The sequence below is a fragment of the Sorex fumeus genome, unplaced genomic scaffold, assembly GCF_029834395.1.
Source record: "Sorex fumeus unplaced genomic scaffold, SorFum_2.1 ptg000063l, whole genome shotgun sequence".
NCBI lineage: Eukaryota > Metazoa > Chordata > Mammalia > Eulipotyphla > Soricidae > Sorex > Sorex fumeus.
In genome coordinates, this window is record NW_026606120.1 from 8,449,397 (window position 1) to 8,468,976 (window position 19,580).

Here is a 19,580-nt window from a genome sequence, read left to right on the forward strand (position 1 = left end):
CTCCTAGTCTCATCTCTGACCATTTAGTTATGGTCAACCTGGGCAAGAACCACCCTTGGGTGTTTAGAATAAAGGGATCCCTCTTTTTAGCCCAGCTGTTAGGGAAGAAACTGGGGGTGGGTTATCAGGGTCTGCATTGTTGAAAGTGGAGCTCCTGTGCAGTGTTCCTGGGAAGGGCCGTGTCACACCCTTGGGTTTTGTCAGACCTGAGGAGCAGGAAGAGCACATCCTTGGGTCACCGGAACTCCTACCTGGAGCCTCAGGAAATCAGTGTCTCATTTAACATTTCAATGAGCATCTCATTTAACAGCTGCTGAATTCCACTGAAAAGGCTCTGTGTACCCTCCCCCCTACTCACTGGAGGACCCCACCTCACCCCATCTTGACAACCAATTGCTATCTGCTGGCAAAAAAATTCAACCTTGTTGTTGCTGTTTTGTGTCACACCTGGCAATGCTCAGGGCTGACTCCTGGCTCGGGGATCACTCCTGGTGGTGTCAGGGATCAAACCCAGGTCAGCTGCGTGTAAGGCAAGTGCCCTACCCACTGTACTATATCTCTCTGACCCCTTATGTAGCCTTTTAATGCCTGTCAGTGATGCCAGTATCAAAGGCAGGCAGAAGCGGCTCCTCGTCCTCCCCCATCCTGCCTGCTCTGGAATTCTCACACCGAGATGCCTTTGAAAGGAGTGGCTTGTCTCACCCATGACCAGTGCCAGGACTGAGAAGGACCCACACCAGGGAGCAAGTTTCACCGAGGAAACATCAGCACTATTTGACAAGCTGACCGGCTCTCCTGAGACTAGAACTGTCATTAAGCCAAGAGGGAAATCATTACCTGATCTATAAATGATTACACAGAAGCAGGCACTGTCACTCCCTTCGGAAGAGTTTGCAGAATCAAGATTTTCAACAAAGCTGCACACTGGAGCAACGTACAGCTCCCTGGACCAGCTGGCACATTATTCATAGGGAAAAAAAATCAGAAGTTACAGCACTTCATGAGTTCAGGGGAAATGAAACAGTCTCAGGGACTCTGGACTTCAGACCATTGAAGAAATCAGCTGAAAACTTAACTCAAAGAAAAACAACTACTCAGATCTTGCGCTGATTGGAGGCCCACAGCTTACTAAGGTCTTCCCACTGGTGAAATAAGCAACCAGCAACTCTGGGTCACAGACACTTTTACCAAGCGGGAGATGGGTTCCACCTCCAAGGATGAAGTTATTGTGGCAGAATGAGGCTGGAGATGCTCAGAGATGGTGCTCAACTACTTAAAGAAATTCTTGCAGACCAACGTGACATTTAATCCAACTGTCCCAATGGGATTTTCTCTTAGTAAATCGTCTACACAGATATCACCTATGCATATGAATTCAAAAGTGGAAGATCACATAATGCAAAGGACTGAGAAATGTAAGCTGGGACTAGCAACTTGTTTATTTCCAGACTGCAAGATTAGAAGACCCAAACCAACAACACTTTACAAGAAGTGAAGAGACTGGTATGGTATTTCATCCAGAGTAAGCCTTGAGCTCAGTAGTTATATGTTAAAGAAATTGATGGAATAGAAATGGCATATGTCGAAAGAAGTCATTGTACCTATTAACAACTGTAGCACAGTCCTCCCGTTGTTCATCGATTTGCTTGAGCGGGCACCAGTAATGTCTCCATTGTGAGACTTGTTACTGTTTTTGGCATATCAAATAGCCATGGGGAGCTCTGCCGTGTGGGCAGAATACTCTTGGTAGCTTGCCGGGCACTCTGAGAGGGAGGGAGGAATCAAACCCAGGTCAGCCATGTGCAAGGCAAAAGCCCTACCCACTGTGCTATCGCTCCAGCCCACCTATTAACAAAGAAACCAAAAATTGTTTTCCACTAACATGGCATATTAAATGAGAACCTAATTTTGATAGAGAGAGAGAGAGAGAGAGAGAGAGAGAGAGAGGAAAATCTATCAGAGATGCACCACTGAGAACTCAGCTCCCGTGGCATGCCCAGTGCTGGGCACCCCTAGGCAACAGGGTGGATGTCCAAAACTGCTATTGGTGGCACACTGAAATGCATGTGATTCCACCCCAGACTCACACCGTGACCCCACCTAGTTGACAATGCCTGGTTTTGAAAAACTTCAAACCCATCAACAAGGAGGGTGATGAAGGTGGGGATGAGGAGAGGAGAAGATACGCAGAGAAAGGCCGTACAAAGCCTGCTGATGACAAGGCGCAATTAACCGACTGTAATTAACTCCACAGAACTCCCTGCACCTGCGCTCACTCCCCCAACAGGGAGGAGGAAGAAACAGCGCCCTCCACGCAGCTTACAGTACGTTCTGAGTTAGGGTCCCGGTGGGGCCTGAGGTTCTGCATTGCTAACAAGCTCTCCCGGGCTGCTGATGCAGCCGGTCCCTGCACCTCACTCTGAGCTGCAAGGAATAAGAGATTTTCCCAAGATCAAACCTGAGCGGCCAAGTTCCAATAAGTGTCTATGGCGCCCAATGTGAGTGAAGCTCAAGATCATTGTACTGCATGAAAGAAGACCCCCAAAAGAGTGCTTTGTCCTAATGTGGGCTGGAGCAATAGCACAGTGGGTAGGGCATTTGCCTTGCACAAGGCCGACCTGGGTTCGATTTCTCCGTCCCTCTCAAGAAAGCCCGGCAAGCTACTGAGAGTATCCCGCTCACATGGAAAAACCTGGCAAGCTACCCATGGTGTATTCAATATGCCAAAAACAGTAACAAGTCTCACAATGGAGACGTTACTGGTGCCCGCTCCAGCAAATTGATGAACAATGGGACAATAGTGCTACAGTGCTATCCTAACGTATGTTTTCACTTCCATAGTCTTCTATCATAGGTGTTGGAGAGACAGTACAGGGGTTAGAACATGCTGGGCCCATCTCCAGCATCACAGTGTCCCCTGAACACTGCCAGGTATAACCCTGGAGACCTCCAAGCACTGCCGGGTGATCTGGATAATCCTAATACACCTCAACCTTGGCCCTTACATTGAACCATCTGGTCCAGTTACCCAAGAACCACTGGAAGTGACCCCTGGGCCTCTTGAGCACCACGTGGGAGCTTCCTCAGAATTGCAGATGCTGAAGAATCTACCCAAGAAGGCCAGTGACTGGCTGGGCGGGATGTGACAGCGACAGATGGACGACAAATGGAGAATGGAGATATTCACGATCCTGCTCGCAGAGAAGGTTGACGGAAACAGCAACACTATGCAGACTGTGTATTTCACGTACAAGGGGTTGACAGTGCATAGCTGTACTGCAGCAAAGGGAAACACGAAAGCATCTGTCTGTCCTTCCTCCTAACCCCCCGCATGGCTGCATTTCCACCCGGTCTCTCCCCATCCATTCTACCTCCTCCTCCCGGCACCTCCAAATCCTTCAAGACAGAAGGCCACCAGCACCAAAAGATGCCCCATCTCCCCACACCCAAGCCTCTTGGCGCACCCCTCCTTGCTTTCAGTTCTCCCAAAACTCCCCCTTCGATCACTTGGAATCTCCGACCATCCTCCACTGCTCAACGATGCGGACACTGTCCCAGTGCATAGCTTCCTTCCTCAGTCTCTCTATTCCTGCCCAGCCCAGATCCCACGGTGCTGTGCTTGTTCTAGAACCATGTTCCTTTCCTTCCAAGCTTGTCCCTTCTGCCCCGTAAGATCCCGACGGAGAGGAGTACCTCTGTGCCCAGTACGTAACACCAAGGGGTCCCACAGGTCATCCACTGAGATAATGTTGAGCAAAGCCTCCTCCAAGCATCTGGCTATCCCTAGGACCTGGCGCCAGCTCAGTGCCCCCTGAAAGCTCCTACCCGGGGCCCACATGACCTCAAGGTCCCCTGAAACTCTGTCCTGAGTCCAGTCTAACCTTCCTGTCTTGCACGGCATTCTTCACCGGTGGCAAACCCCCTGTTTGCATTTGTGGCAGTTTCCCTGCTGGTCTCAGCACTGCCGGGGCTGGATACAAGCAGGTCCTTCCTGGGCACCGATCCCAGGCAGTGAGTTCCAGAACTCAGCGACAGCCTCTCGCACGGAACCCAGGACCAGAGGCAGCCTCGAAGGTCCCCCAGACTGGGCCAGAGACTTTGGAGTCCAAAACAGGGCAAGGGGAGGGGAGAGGTCAGGCACAGTGTTCTGGAGAAAAATGCTTGCAGGGAACAAGGGTCAGAGAGCACGGGTACATGTGGGCCAGACCAGGCCCCTGATGGAGCAACTTGTCTGAGAGGTGCTGTGCTGACAGCGGGGTATCAGGACCCCCCTGCTCCCTCTCCTGCTCTTCCCCCTCACCGAGCTCTCCCCCCACCCCGTCAGTAGCCCTGCATTTCTCTGCCCAATCAGGTCATGAAGGTGCTGGGCTCTGCTGAGCCAGTGGGGACCATGGAAATGAACACGCTGCATGTATCCCTGATCTAGGCTGGCACACTGTCATGCTCGGGCCTCTCCTGCATTTGAAATGTCACAGCAACAGGAAGGGACTATGCAGCCCAGACCTTCTGGGGGACGAGGAGGACTTCCTGGGGGAGCTGCCTAAGGCCTGGGCCCTGGCTGGGTGCCCAGACCTGCCCCAGGCACAGCAGTGGCAAGGCTAGACTCTGCCAGGGCCATGCCACGGGCATCAGAACTGCCTCTGGGGAAAGGGCTGCCGATCAGGCCCTGAAGGCAGTGTCCAGAGGGAAGCCAGGGTGGAAGGCATGGCTCCCGGGCTTGTGTGCAGATTTGGGGGGATCACCTGTTCCACAGCAGGGCTCAAGGCTGTCAGCAGTCACTCTGCCGAGCCCCGTCTACTCAGCCAGTTCACCCCAAGACCAAGGAATGAAACCCAAGGGTGAATCCCCCCATGCCCACACCCTGATGGATTAGAGCTTTGCTGACCCATGGCTATCTGGAAAGCACTTCCTAAGGGGAGCGGAGGTAGAGGGGGACGTGGGACATGGGGGGGGGGGGGTGCTGACACTCTGGTGGCAGGTGAGAGTGGTGGTTAGACATGGTATTCCTGCCATTCCATCATTAACAGTCTTGTAAACAGCCACTGTGTCTCAAAGAGAAAATTTTTTTAAATCTTTTTGCGCCACATCCAGCGATGCTCAGGGGTTACTCCTGGCTCTCTTGTAAATCACTGTGTCTCAAAAAGAATTTTTTAAAATCTTTTTGGGTCACACCCGGCAATGCTCAGGGGTTACTCCTGGCTCTGCACTCAGGAATTACTCCTAGTGGTGCTCGGGGGACCATATGGGATGCTGGGAATTGAACCGGGTTGGCCTAGTGCAAGGTAAATGCCCTACCCACTGTGCTATTGCTCCAGCCCCTCAAGAGAAAACAATTTTAAGCACTTTCTCTTTTCTTCCTTTTTAAATTATTTTGGGCCACACTCTGGTGCTCAGGGACCCCTCCAGGTGGGCTCCAGCAGTGCTGGGGGTCTCACCTGGGGCTCTTATGGCTCACCCCCTGAGCCATCTCCCTGGCCCTGGGATTCTCTCGTCCTACTTGTGCCCAGGATAGTCATGATTCTTGGCCTTCTGCAGAGGAGGAACCGAAGCTCAGAGAGGCGAGGGAACTTACCCAAAACCACAGGGCGAGGGCTGGCTGAGCCGGGGCTTACACTAGAGGCAGCAGTGACTGAAATGAATCCAACTTCATTGGAATCCTTCGCCACCACTGGCTGGGTGACCTTGAGTGAATTACCTCACCTCTCTGAGACTCCGTTATCTCTCCTAATAAATGCATTCCTCACTATTTCTCTCCCAGGGACGAAGGACAAGGTGGCAAATGAAGTGTATGAAAGGGACAGTACATAGAAAGCAGTTAACGCTCGTTGCTTTCCAATTCCGGAATCCTAAAACATATTGTTTGGGGACAGTTCCAATGAGAAGGTTACAAAGGGCTTTTTGGTGGAAATGGAAGCACATTCCCGGGAGAAATAAGTCTAGGAATGGCCTGGCCAAGAATTTCCATGACATCAGCTCCCAGGGTGCTCGGAGACAACTTTCCCAGTCTGGTATTCATGGATAAAGAAGCGGAGACTGAACAGGTGGGACTCAGGCGCTCACAGAACAGACTCAGCCACCATACTGGGGGCAAAGGGCGCTGGGCGCGGGAGCCAGCTTGGGCAGCTGACAACATTGTGCGTCCACCCTGGGTCTCTGCCTTCCAGGTGCCAAAAGATTATCCCTCGAAGTGGGACCTTGAAATTATTGGTGGCAAGAGAAATAATAACCTCTCAGTATCTGTATTGCAAACCATAATGCCCAAAAGTAGAGAGAGAATATGGGGGAAATTGTCTGCCATGGAGGCAGGGGGAGGGTTGAAAAAGGGGACATTGGCTGGGGCTGGAGCAATAGCACAGCAGGTAGGGCATTTGCCTTGCACGCAGTCGACCCGGGTTCGATTCCCAGCATCTCATATGGTCCCCTGAGCACCGCCAGGAGTAATTCCTGAGTGCATGAGCCAGGATAACCCTGGTACATAGCTGGGTGTGATGCAAAAAAAAGGGGGGGACATTGGTGATAGAGAATGTGCACTGATGGAGGGATGGGGGTTTTATCATTGTATGACTGAAACTCAAACATGAAAGCTTTGTAACTGTATCTCATGATGATTCAATGAGAGAGAGAGAGAGAGGGAGAGAGAAAGAGAGAGAGAGAGAAATAATACAACAGGTTAACAGGTAGGGTTTTTGCCTTGCTTGCAGCCGACCTGGGTTTGATCCCTGGCATCCCACACGGTCCCCTTGAGCACAGCCAGGAATGATACCTGAGTGCTGAGCCACGAGCAAGCCCTGAGTAGTGCCAGGTGTGGCTCAGAAAAGAAAAAGAAAGAAAAAAGAAAGGAAGGAACAAATGAACGAATGAACAAACAAACTCCAGGCATTTGCCATAGGAGCAAAATGCTTCCTACTGAGAATAACCGCAAGAAAGCCAATGTGGCAGCTAAAATGTGGGGTCTAGGTTAAGGATCTTGGTTAAGGGTTGAGGGTCTAGGTGAAGGGTACTTGAGGGGCTGGAGAGATAGTACAGTGGGTAGAGTGTTGGCCTTGCAGGCAGCTGGCCTGGGTTGATCCCAGGTACCACACAGGGTTCCCAGAGCCCCGTCACAAGTGACCCCAGAGCTCAGAGCCTGAAGAAAGCCTTTAACACCTCCTGCTGGCTATGGCCCAAATCAACAACAATAAAAAATAGAGTATTAGAAATCCTCTTGTCTTGTTTCCTATAAGGTTGAAATAACTTCCAAAGAATATTTTTAAATAAAATTCTACAAATGTTTAAAACACAACACTAAGGAGAGGTAGAAAAAGTCATGCCAGGCCACCAACTCCGCCTGCCCCAGGCCAAGCTCCAGAGCCCTTGTCCCACACAGCTGGGCTTCCCTGGCCTGGAGCCCTCGCCGGCTCCCCAAACAGCCCCCTTGGAGAGGAAGGTGCTGCAGACCACCTTGATGGGTTGGGGCTGAGGCTGAGAGCTGGTCCCTGGGCCGCCCAAGGAGTGCACCCACACATACACACACACACACTCGCACACACTAACACTCACACACACACTCACACACCACACACATACTCGCACACATACACACACTCACACACACTCACACACCATACACACAGTCATACACTCACACACACCACACTCACACACTCACACCACACACACTCACACATACACACACTCACACACACCACACACTCACACACACATACACTCACCACACACACACCACACACACTCACACACTCACACATACACACACTCACACACTCACATACACACCACACACACTCACACTCTCACACACCACACACACCACACACACACTCACACATACACTCACACAAACTCAACTCCTGTGCATTTCTTCTTGAGCCTCCATGGGGTACCCCACAGGTTATGGGGAGGCAGAGGGTGGGGCATGAGGGGTGACGGGGGCATGCCAGTGTGGGGGGTGCAGGCTGGTCAAACCCCCTCACAGATGTTTGCCCGCCAGAGACTCTGGTCCCCTGCCTCTGCCTTAGGCTTTGTACAGGCTCCAAGTCGGGCTGGCGAGCTGCCATTAAGAGCAAATTGGTTGGGGGGGTGGGGGGGACGGGGGGGGGGGGGAGGATTCCTCCCTCACTTGTGAATAAACAAACAAATAAGACAAGGGACTCCGTGACAGGAGGAAGAATAGGGAGAGAGGGAAAGTAAATTGCATTGATGCAAATTAGAATTATTTAAAAATTAAAAGTTACTTTAAATTATTTAGCCTAATTACCACCCGGATCTCCCCAGGAGATACTGGCTGTGCTCTGCAGCGCGGGAAGAGGTGGAGATTGGGCTGCGCAGCACCTCCGTGGGGAGGGGCTCGGGAGGGCAGCCCACAGAGCACTGGGAGGTGAGCAGCCGGGCTGGGAAGGGCAATCGCACAGCGGCTAAGCATCCTACCCTCACGGCACCCAGCGGAGTCCCCAAATTGTCTTTCTCGTTGTCCATCCCGAGAAACTGAGGCTCCAAGTCAAAGAGGAAGTCCTGGAGCCTGCCCCTCGCTGCGGAGTCTGAGAGATCCCCACTTTGCGCCCCATTCTCTCAGTTTCCTTGGGAAGTGATGCCCCACCCCGGCCCAGTCCCCCTCCTCCTGGGAAGGGAAGATGGCATGGACCGGGCTCTGCAGTGCCAGGGAGCAGCTGGGAAGACAAGAGGGCCTAGATCTCGACTCTGTGAAGACAGAAACTGGGGGTCTGCTGGGACCACCAGGAGGTTTTTCACAAAATCCCCGAAGCCCATGGCAACCCCAGAGGATCAAAGCCAAATTTCAGTGAGCACTCTCTAGGCCCGGGCCGGTATTCCGGCTCCTTCCTCTCGGCTGAAGGTCCCAGGAGGGACAGGAAGCAACGCAGAATGTCCCTCCAGCTCACTCAGGACTGGAGATGTGTGCTGAAAGTAGACTTTAGAACGAACACGATGGCCACTTAATACCTGTATTGCAAACCATAACAGCCAAAAGGAGAGAGGGAGTGAAAGGGAATGTGCCTGCTACAGAGGCAGAGGGAGCCGGGGTGGGGTGGGGGGGATACTGGGATCATTGGTGATGGAGAATGGGCACTGATGGAGGGATGGGTACTCGACCATTGTATGACTGAAACGTAATCATGAAAGTGTGTAAGTCTGTAATTGTATCCCACAGTGTTTCATTAAAAGAAAAATTTTTAAAAAAAGAATGTCCCTCCAAGGGGACGGACGGGACAAGCGGAAATGAGCCTTGGTGACCAGGGCAGAAAGCTGGAAGTGACGGGGCACTTTTAGGCATCCCTCAGCTAGGCAAGGAACCAAAAGCGGACCCTGTAGATAGTGGGGCGAGGAGGAAAGAGAAGTTGTGGTCCCTGACCAGACACCCCTGCCCACCCGAGACCCCCCCATGACCCGACAACCCCCATACTCACCCCAGGTGACTGCTCACTCACATCCCCATGGGGCAGCCTGAACTCAGACACCCTATTCCATGCCAGGCTCTGGGCACTGCCCAAGGCTTCTATTTCCTTTCTATAACTCCAGGAAGGCTTGGTTTGCTTGCTATTTGCATAAATGTGCTTGTTTGCACTCTAGAAAGACCCCAGCCCTGATCAGGTGGCAGAGAAGGGTTGCTAGGGTTGCTGGGGTGGCCAGACCCCCCAGAGAAAGAGGGGGAATCACTGTCTGTGCCAAGCCGAGATGGGGAACTGCCTCTGAAAGGTAGCAGAGGCACTTCACAGTCTTAACTGCACAGTCTTAACTGCAAAATCTTAACAGCATGTGCTGCCCACATTAGAGTGGAACCCCACTTTCTCAGCAGCTGGTGCCAGGATCCCACCTAGGGTGGGAGCTGTCTAGGGAAGAAACGCCTTTGCCATACTCCTGTGGGGTCTCCCTGAGGGTCCGAGGGCACTACAGCCAGGCAGCCACAGAGGGAGTGTCACGGAGGGGGAACACAGAGGGTGCCACGGGGAGGGAGCTACAAAAGGGTCCAAAGAGGGACACAGATGGGTGTTGCAGAAAGAGCCACAGCAGGGGCCGTGGAAAAGAAATGCAGAGGGGGCACATAGAGGGAGCCATGGAAGGGAGTGACGGAGAAAATGCCAGGGAGAGGGAAGCACAGACGGGTGTCAGGGAAGGGGCCCCGGGGAGGAAGGACCATCTGCTTGGTGGAGATCAGCTGGGCCGTAGCCAGGCGTGCAGATCTCACCTGCCCACTGGCGCCTGGCTGACTCTCCACACGCGGGCAGAGGCCGTCTGACTCGGGGAAAGCAGGAAGCTGGATCTCCATGACCACACTGACCATACCAGGCTGCGGATGATTTAATCCTCCCATTCTCCAGGGGAGAACGTGAGCTTCTGAAAGGTCCTGTGATTTGCCTCAGCCCCTGTGGAGAAGGGGTGCGGGGTGCTGGGATTTGGACTCTCACCAGCGCGTGGGTTGAGATCAGGTGAGTGTCTCAGCTGTGCAGCCCACAGAGTTGGCAGTCAGGGTATGAGGAGGCCAGAGTCTGTCCCGGGCACTGCACGGGCCCCAGCTTGGAGCCGGAAAAGTCTCTGTGCCCTTCAGCCCAGATCCCCGCCCTGCAAGAAAGTTATTTGTTTAAAAATAAAAGCCAGTTCCATCCTTACCTCAGTCACCTAAAACCCTGGCCTGGGAAGAGGAACAGATTCTCAGCTGGGGCTCCTTTCCACTGCACACACGGCGACTTAAACACTGCAATTACCAAATGGGTTAGGGTCCCTGCACAATGGCGCATGTGGGTCACGTGACCGCCAGGAAGGGGCTCGCCCAGGCTGGGATTCAGGAAGACATGGGTTCTGATCCTGACTCCCACACCTCCTTGTTGGGTAGGTCAGAAGCCCTCAGAAGCCCCCTGTGTCTCGCTTTCCTTGTCTACAAAACCTGGGTTACCTCCCACCCACTGGCCTAAGTTGGCAGTGTGTGTGGGTTTGGGCGCAAAGCAGAGCCCTGAGAACATGCAAGAACCACCTTCTGTTTACTGAGAACATGCGAGAATCACCTTCTGTTTCGGTGGAAAAGAGGCAAGAGGGAGACCATTCTCAGCGTGGAAAAAAGACCGAGCAGAGAATCTGTTCCAACCCCAGGCCAGGATTTTAGGGGAGCGGGCTGGGATATGGAACTGTCTTTTCTTTTTAAACAAATAACTTTTTAGGGGGCGGGACTGGGCTAACCATCCACAGAAGCTTCTCCCAGCACCTTTCGGGGGACATGAGATGTCAGGGATCAATCAGGAAGACACCCCTTGGCTCAACAGAACATTCCCAGCTGTTTCAGTGGCCACCCTGATGCCCAGCCCAGCAGGAGGGCGCCTCTTAAAGTCTTCCATTTCCCTGTGTCTAACCTCTCTGGCAGGAGCAGAGGCGCAGTGAGCTCATGGCCTCTGCAACCAGTGTGCCCGTGCCCTGACCCACTTCACCCCAGCCTTCAGAGTCTGTCTCAAAGGTCGCCGGGATCTTTGTTGGTTTGCTGCTCTTGGAACCACAGAGAGGCCCCAAAGGCTAAGAAACACGGCTGCTGAGGGCTGGCGCCAGAGTACACAGGGGTGGGCACTCATCTTGCATGCAAACAATCTAGGTTTGATCTCCCGCACCCCAAATGGTCCCCTGGGCCCTACCAGGAGTGATCTTTGAGCACAGAGCCAAGAGCGAGCCCCGAATTCCATCAGGAGTGACCCAAAAACCAAAAGGAGAGAACAGAAGAAAGAAATGGTACTTCTGGGAACAATTCAGTGGCTCACAGATTCCCTCATCCAGAAAAGCCTGAGCTCTGGAAATGAACGAGCCTGAGGAAAGGCAGAGCCACTGTCAGCCACAACACCAGATTGGCTGGTCTCACAGAAGAGACAGCCTCACCTCACCAGGAAGGCCAGTCTCAGGGAGACACGGGCCCTGCCACGGGAGCTCCCTGTCTGAAGGGAGAGACACAGTTCTTTCCCAGGCAGGAAGCCCCCACTCTGCGTGAGAGAGTTCAACCCTCTGAGGGAGCCTCAGTCCCCACCTCCCCTGTGGAAAATGGCTCCAACCTGAGGGAGGTTCCGGTCACTAAACTAGAGTCCTTGGGATGCACTGGGCAAACCAGGACTTTGGCGGGCCAGGGCCAGTGTTTTTAGGAGTAGAAAGAATGAGGAAGACTGATCTATCAGCTGCTCCTCTCTGAACCGGAACGCAGCATCCCCCAATGTGGAGCTGGCTCTCAGCCTCCTCGGGCAGGTCCTGCTCCCTTCTCCCAGGCGACATCTGCCTCTGTGGCTCTGCCAACTGAGCCAGCCCAGAGGGAAACACGCATTCATCTGAGGGACAGCGTGAACCTGAAGAGGAAACTGCCTCTGCGCCACTCTGGCACGGTGATGGCATCCACGTGACTCACACACACTCACACTCTCTCAAGTACACTCTGTCTCTCCCATACACACACTCCCACACGCACTTTCTCACAGAAAGTGTCTCTCTCCCCCACACACTCTCACACTCTCTCTCACACAAATACAGGTTTTCTCTCCCACATGCTCTCTTCCTCACACAATCTCTCTCTCTCTCTCACACACACACACATTCTCTCACAATTTTTTCTCTCACACAAACTCTCTCTCACACACACACACTGTCTTGTTCTCTCTCACACACTGTCTTGCTCTCTCTCATACCCACAATGAGTCTGGTGTAAGTCCAACTGCACAGCGTCCCTGGCACCAGTCAGAAGGGGCCTCTGAGCTTTCTCCCACACCCCTGTCTCCCCTCCACTTGCTGTGTCACCTGCTCTAGGAAACCCTCCAGAGACACTAAGGAAATAATGTGGAGTCAGAAAACCCGACTGACACCCAAGTCTCAACCTGCTAGCCATGTCAGTTCAAGTCATGACTTATCAACCTTGGCTTTCTCTTTCTTCTTTTCTTTCTTTTTTTTTTTCAATTGAATCACAGTGAGATACACAGCTACAAAGCTGTTTGTGTTTGGGTTTCAGTCACACAATGTTCCAACACCCATTTCCTCTACCAGTGTACATTTCCCACCAATGTCCCCAATTTCTCTCCCGCCACCCCCCCCACCCCAACCTACCCTACTCTCTCTCTCTTTCTCTCTTTCTCTTTCTCTCTTTCTCTCTCCCTGTCTCTCTCTTTCTCCTTTTGAGAGATATGGTCTGTGGTGCAGATAGTTAGAGATTTCATGTTTGTTCCTTTACTTATTTTCAGCATGCAGTTCTTTTTTTTTTCTTATTGAATCACTGTTAAATACAGTTACAAGCTTTCATGTCTGAGTTTCAATCATACACTGATCAAACACCCATCCCTCCACCAGTGCCCATTCTTACCACCAATGTTCCCAACACATCCCACCCCCTTTCCCACCCTCCCCCTGCCTTCATGGCAGACAATTTCCTCCATACTCTCTCTCTACTTTGGGACATTATGTTTTGCAATACAGATACTGGGAGGCCATCATATTTGGTCCTTTATCTACTTTCAGCACACATCTCCTGTCCCGAACAATTCCTCCTACCATCATTGACTTAGTGATCCCTTCTCTATTCCAGCTGCCTTCTCCCCGAACTCATGAGACAGGCTTCCAACTATGGAGCAATCTTTCTGGCTCTTCTATCTACTGACCCTGGGTGTCCATCATATATTATGTTATTTTATATTCCACAAATGAGTGCAGTCCTTCTATGTCTGTTCCTCTCTTTCTAACTCATTTCACTTAGCATGATACTCTCCATGTCTATTCACTTATAAGCAAATTTCATGACTTCATCTCTCCTTACCGCTGCATAGTATTCCATTGTGTAGATGTACCAAAGTTTTTCTAGCCAGTCATCTGTTTTCAGGCACTCAGGTTGTTTCCAGATTCTGGCTATTGTGAACAGTGCTGCAATGAACAAACATGTGCAGATGTCATTTCTACTGCAGCACGCAGTTCCTATCCAGAGGGATTCTTATATTGTCAGCACCTCCTCCACCTCCTTCTCCCAGAAGGAAGAGGGTTCACTTGGTTTCATGTGCCCAACCAAGTCTCTGTCCAGAGGCTCCTGAGTGCTGTCCAATAGTCTCCACTTCATTCACATGACAGAAGTGAGGGAAACACCAGTTTTGTGCCAGGCATGGTGCTAATCACAAAATGTTTAATCTTTGGGGGCTAGGAAGATAGTACAGTGGTTAGGGCCTTTGCCTTGCACACCACCAACCTGGATTCAATCCCTCGGTATCCCATACGGTTCCCTGAGCACTACCAGGAGTGATCCCTGAGCAGAGAGCTAGAAGTAAGGCCTGAGCACTGCTGGGTGTAGCTCAAAAGAACAACAACAAAAGAGGTACAGTGTTCAAGCAGGTACATTGCCTAAACTTGGGGTGCCTATGTCTCCCCAAGGTGGAGCCTTTAGTGTGGTCCCGAGCACGTGAGTCCTGACTATGACATCTGTACGTCGGTGTGCCAGGGCTGTCGTGACAGATACTATGACCTGGTGGTTGACACACCAGACGTTTATTTCCTCGTGGTGGTGGAGGTCGGCAGCTCAGGATCCAAGTGCCAGCAGGGTGCTATGAGGCCTCTTTCCTGGGCGGGCACGTGGCGACTCCTCCAGATGTCCTCACAGGGTCTTTCTCCAAACACTCCTTGCGAGTCTATTGGCTCAGAGCCCATCTACATGATCTCATTTGGTCTTAAACGCCTCTTAAAGGGATTTCAATACCCAGTTCCAAAGCAGATGAGGGAATTCCACCAGCAATGAGCTAGATGCCCAAGGTTAATGCAAGCCTTATACCAGCCCCCAGGAGAGACTCAGATCCCAGAGGACAGACGCTGAGTCCTACAAGAACATCCCTCCGTTTGCAATGTCAAACCTAACCCTAACCCTGACCCTGACCCTGACCCAAGCTAAGGCCTAAACCTACCACTTAGCAAATATTTAATAGTTGCCAAACCCTTAACTTTAAATACAGCAAAACATCTAAGACCTGCACAAATCCTAACCCGAACCCTACCCCTAATCCTAATGCTAACCCTAACCCTAACTGAGAGTAAGCCTAGCCTTAGCTGATTCCAAAAACTACCAATTAACCTAAATTTGACAATCCTCCCCATGCTTAACTTGCTTAACTATGAACAAAGTAAAAACTAACACCTATCTCCTACACAAACCTAACCCTAACTCAAACTCTGATCCTAACCCTAATCCAAACTGACACAGACCCTGACCCAACCCGAAACCTAACTCTACTATTACCCAATATGTATTTATAGTCACCCAAAATTTACAGTTACCCATACCAAACTTGAATCTTTCCCTTTGAACATAGCAAAACTTAACGTGTAACACCTACACAAATAATAACCTTCACCCTAGTCCTACTCCTAATCCTGACCCTAATCTATACTAAATCTGACCTTAGCTAAAGGTAAAAACTACCAACTAGCCAAACTTTAACAATTGCCCAATACTTCCCTTGCATTTTTAACTATGATCTCAGAAAAATCTAACACCTAATCCCTAGAAAAACCTAACCCTAGCCGGAACCCCAGTCCTAATGCTAACCCTAACCTTATACTGACCCTGAGCCTCGGTCTAAACCTACCACGTAGCCAAAATTGGGGCTGACTCCTGTTTCTGTGCTCAGGGATCACTCCTGCTGGTGTTCAGGGGACCACATGAAGTGTTGGTGATGGAACCTAGGTTGGGCAAGTGTTTGCACTTATCTTCAGCTGTGGTGCTTGCTGAGGTCACCCCTCAGGTCCGGGTCTCGTGCGCCAGACCACAGGGCGTTCTGGGAGCAAGAGGCAGCCTCTTTGGCTGTGATTTTTCCACACATGCTCACCAGGGGTCGCTGTGGCGCTCACACAAGTGCTCACCAGAGGTCACACTTCCCAGCCAGGGTGCTTGCCCAGCAGCTGCAACATGGGCAGACACAACTCTGGATGCTGGAGACCTCACAGAGCAGAACCTCCAGGACCACACTCTGTACATGTGGCTGCACCAGGCAGAGAACTCCAGGCCTTGGGCTTGAGAGGCCATGAGCTTCTCCCCACATCACCTACAATGCCTGAAATCATTCACGACACCTGATGCCAGGGAGGTGGGGATGGGGACGATGATGGGAATAGAGGTTGCGGTGACTGAATTGGGTCTGAACAGTCAGTGCGCTACTCAAATCTCCACCATCTCTCGCTGATCCCTTCAGCCCCCGACTGAGCCTATTAAGGCTCCCCAATTCCGGAACCATGTCCCAATGAGCCATACAGGAAACATGTCCTCTATATGTGTTTTTTTGTTTGGTTGGTTGGTTTTTGCTTTTTGGGTCACACCCGGCGATGCACAGGAGTTACTCCTGGTTCATGCACTCAGGAATTACTCCTGGCGGTGCCCGGGACATGTCCTCTATATGGACACCTTTTATTCATACTCCTCAAGACCCCCTTTAACACAGTCCGTTGGGGTTCAGGACTCCAGCCCACAGAACACTCTTCTGCCCAGAATAGTTCAGGTCATTTAGAGCTTGGATTGATCAGAAGCCTCCTTAAGATCCAATCAAGAGCTACTGAGCCATGTGAATTCTCCCAGGTCAACTGAACAGTGTTTCCGATAAAAGCAGGGGGGGAAATGATCTTTTAATAGGGAGAAATGTTCAGTGGGGAGACCAGAGGGCCCACTTTGAAAGTTTGGAAATGCCTCTTCTTTAAAGGGTTTCCAGCTGGGAATACTGCTCCCAATACGCCCCCAACATCCTAATCTTTCCTATATTCCTCGTCTGCCTTTCTCTGAACATTCATAAGCCCTGCTTTGTCCCACAATGCATTTTCTGCTGCCTTGGCATCCCACCCACCCCACAGAATCTCACTAACACCAGCAGACCTAAGGCCACTCACCTACACTGGCTTTCAAACCACACAGAAGTGCTAAATCAGGGACAAGAGCCATAGGAGAGTGGGGAGGATGCTTACCTTGCACACAGCCGACCCCCGACATCCCATATGGTCCACCAAGCCCACCAAGAGTGATCCCTGACCACAGAGCCAGGAGGAAGCCCAGGGGTTGAGATATTGTACAGTGGGTAAGGCACTTGCCTTGCATGTGGTCTACCCAGGTTTGGTCCCAGGAACTGCACAGAGTCCTTAAGCGCTGCCAGTAGTGATCAGTCAGAGAGAAGGGCATTTAACACCTTCTCTGGGTCTGGCCAGCACCCCTTCCTGCTGGTCAGTACCTCCCAGTTGGCTGTCACATGCTCATCCTCAACAGTTTTGACTATGAGCTTGGGTAAGACCGCCGCTGACCCTCATGAAGAAGCCCCCAGCCCTCCTCTTGGTATCAGTGTGGCCAGACACCATCCCTTTCTGAAGAGCATCCCTCAGGAGAAAGTCTGGAAAGCACAGTGGACCTTTCCTGAGAGCACAGGAAGGCTGCCATGGACACACCTGACAGTTCCCCATCCTGAGGTGTGCAGGGATCCCGAGACCATCCGAGTCCTGCTCAGAAGCATCCGCCCGATGCTGAGATGCTCACAGACTCAGCACAGAACTCCACTCTGACGCATTTCCTCGAGCAGAGTTTACTGAAGGAGATTGTGTACAGAGACTTAGGTAGGATTAGGGGAACCCACAAGGACTGTTAAAGCGTTCAGGGATTTGCAGTGGCAGGAAGACAATACCATCCTGAGCCCTGATGGGCAAGGAGAAGAAGCCGGGTGGCAGGAGTCTGGGGAGGATGGCAGGGGGAGGAGGGATCGGAAGAGGGGGAAGGAGGAGCAAGGGGGAGGAAGGGGAAGGGAAGGGGAAGAAGGGTATGGAAGGGGGAGGGGAGAGAGGGAGGGGAGGAGTGAGAAGGCGGTATAGGAGGAGAGAGAAAGGAGGAAGAAAGAGGAGAGAGTGGAAGGGGAAGAGAGAAGGGATGGGGAAAGGGGAGGAGGGGAGAAAGAGGGAAAGGCAGAAGAGGGGACAGTGAGGAACCTGGACTTGGCTAGAATCGAGCTGCCGCAACTGAACCTCATCAAGCCGCCAAGTGACCAAACCGTTCCCGCTTCACAGCTCCGGAGCTGCCTCCGAATTTCACAGGCCTGACAGCCCAGGACGAGCACAGCAAATTTGATGGGACAGTTGTCGAGAAGCCCACCAAGCTCAGTTGAGCCTGCATGGCAGGGTAACGCAGGCAGTGCAGAGCACCAGCCAGCCCAGCAAACCCCCAGTGACTTCAGTGGCATCATTGTGAGAGAACAATTATCACTTTTATCGACTTTGATTGGCCTAAATTTTGATAAGTCTATTTGCCGTTTTGTTGTAATGAGCAATATGAAGTAAATTATTTTGTGGAGGCTATAAAGAAAACTGGGGACACAGGTGGATGGAAGGTCACACAGGTGGTGGGGCTGGTGTTGGAACTCTGAATGCCTGGAACAACTGTGCTGTGAATAACTTTGTAGACCACCATGTTATAATTTAAAAAATAGTGTGTGGGGGGGGAGAGGCAATAGAATAGTACAGTAGGTAGGGTGTTTGCCTTGCACATGACCAACCCAGGTTTTACCTCTGGTATCCCATATGGTCCCCTGAGCACCGCCAGAAGTGATCTCTGCATGCAAAGCCAGGAGTAAGCCTGAGCATTATCGAATGTGCCCCCCCCCCCCCGCCCAAAAAAAATTTTTTTAAGGAAAAGAAAAAGTGGAAGGAGAGAGAGCAAGGGTAGAGAGAAGGGGAGTGAAGATGGGGGGAGGAGGAGGAGGAGGAGGAGGAGGAGGAAGGAGGAGGGAAGGAGAGGGGGTAGGAGGAGAGGGGAGGGGAAAAGGTACACAGGGAAGGTGGTATGGGAAGGCTAGAAGCCTGACCCGTTCCTGGACTCCCGGCCGCTTCCCAGCGCAGGAAGACATTTGAAGGGAAATCCAGCCCCTCCCAGTTGCCCCCCAATCTCCTGCAGGAGCCCCCTACAGAGGTCAGAGTAAGTCCCCACACAAGGGAACTCCCCAGGGCACAGAGCAGGTGTGAAAGGGGTAAAAGGTGCTAGTGGCGATATTTAGACGATATTTAGTGGCCATCCCAGAGGCTCAGAGGGGACTCCAAAGACCCAAAGGGACACAGCACCTGTCCCCCGTCATAGCCCACAGCCCCTTCAGGGTGCCTCTGGCTGGGGGACGGAGGGGAGCCCCATCTACGAAGGGAAAGCAAGATGCCCATCAGCTCTGCACCACCCTGGATCCAGGAGCAGAGGCTTCTAGAAGCAATTCCGACAGGCCCAGCATCCTAGAGCCAGGCCATCCATCGGCAGGAGTCAGTGTCCATTCCATGGCTCCCCAGAACACAGGCGCACTTCTCCCCACACCCAGGATAGCAGCCCAGACTCGCAAGGGGCGGGTGGTCAGCTCGGATGTGGCCACAGGTGTCCAAGGGCAAAGCAGTCCCCAAGGCTGGGGTGGGGGAGAGATCTGCTCATGGTTAAGGCAGAGTGGAATAGAGCACAATGCCAGGGGGTTGATTATGGGGAGCACTGTGAACCCAGCTGACTCAGGCCTGAAACAGAACATCCAACGAGCTTCTCCACACACACGTATCTCCTCTTCCTGGCCCCTCCCTGACAGTCAGATGAATGATAC

At 52.0% G+C, this 19,580-nt stretch overlaps 1 protein-coding gene and 1 pseudogene across 14 annotated transcripts in view; one reads left to right on the forward strand and one right to left on the reverse strand.

The window, feature by feature from the left end:
• MEGF11 (multiple EGF like domains 11) overlaps positions 1–19,580 on the reverse strand; it is a 311,370-nt gene that overhangs the window by 253,816 nt on the left and 37,974 nt on the right. The window lies entirely within an intron of this gene.
• Positions 1,322–18,122, forward strand: LOC130036091 (uncharacterized protein C2orf15-like; annotated as a pseudogene).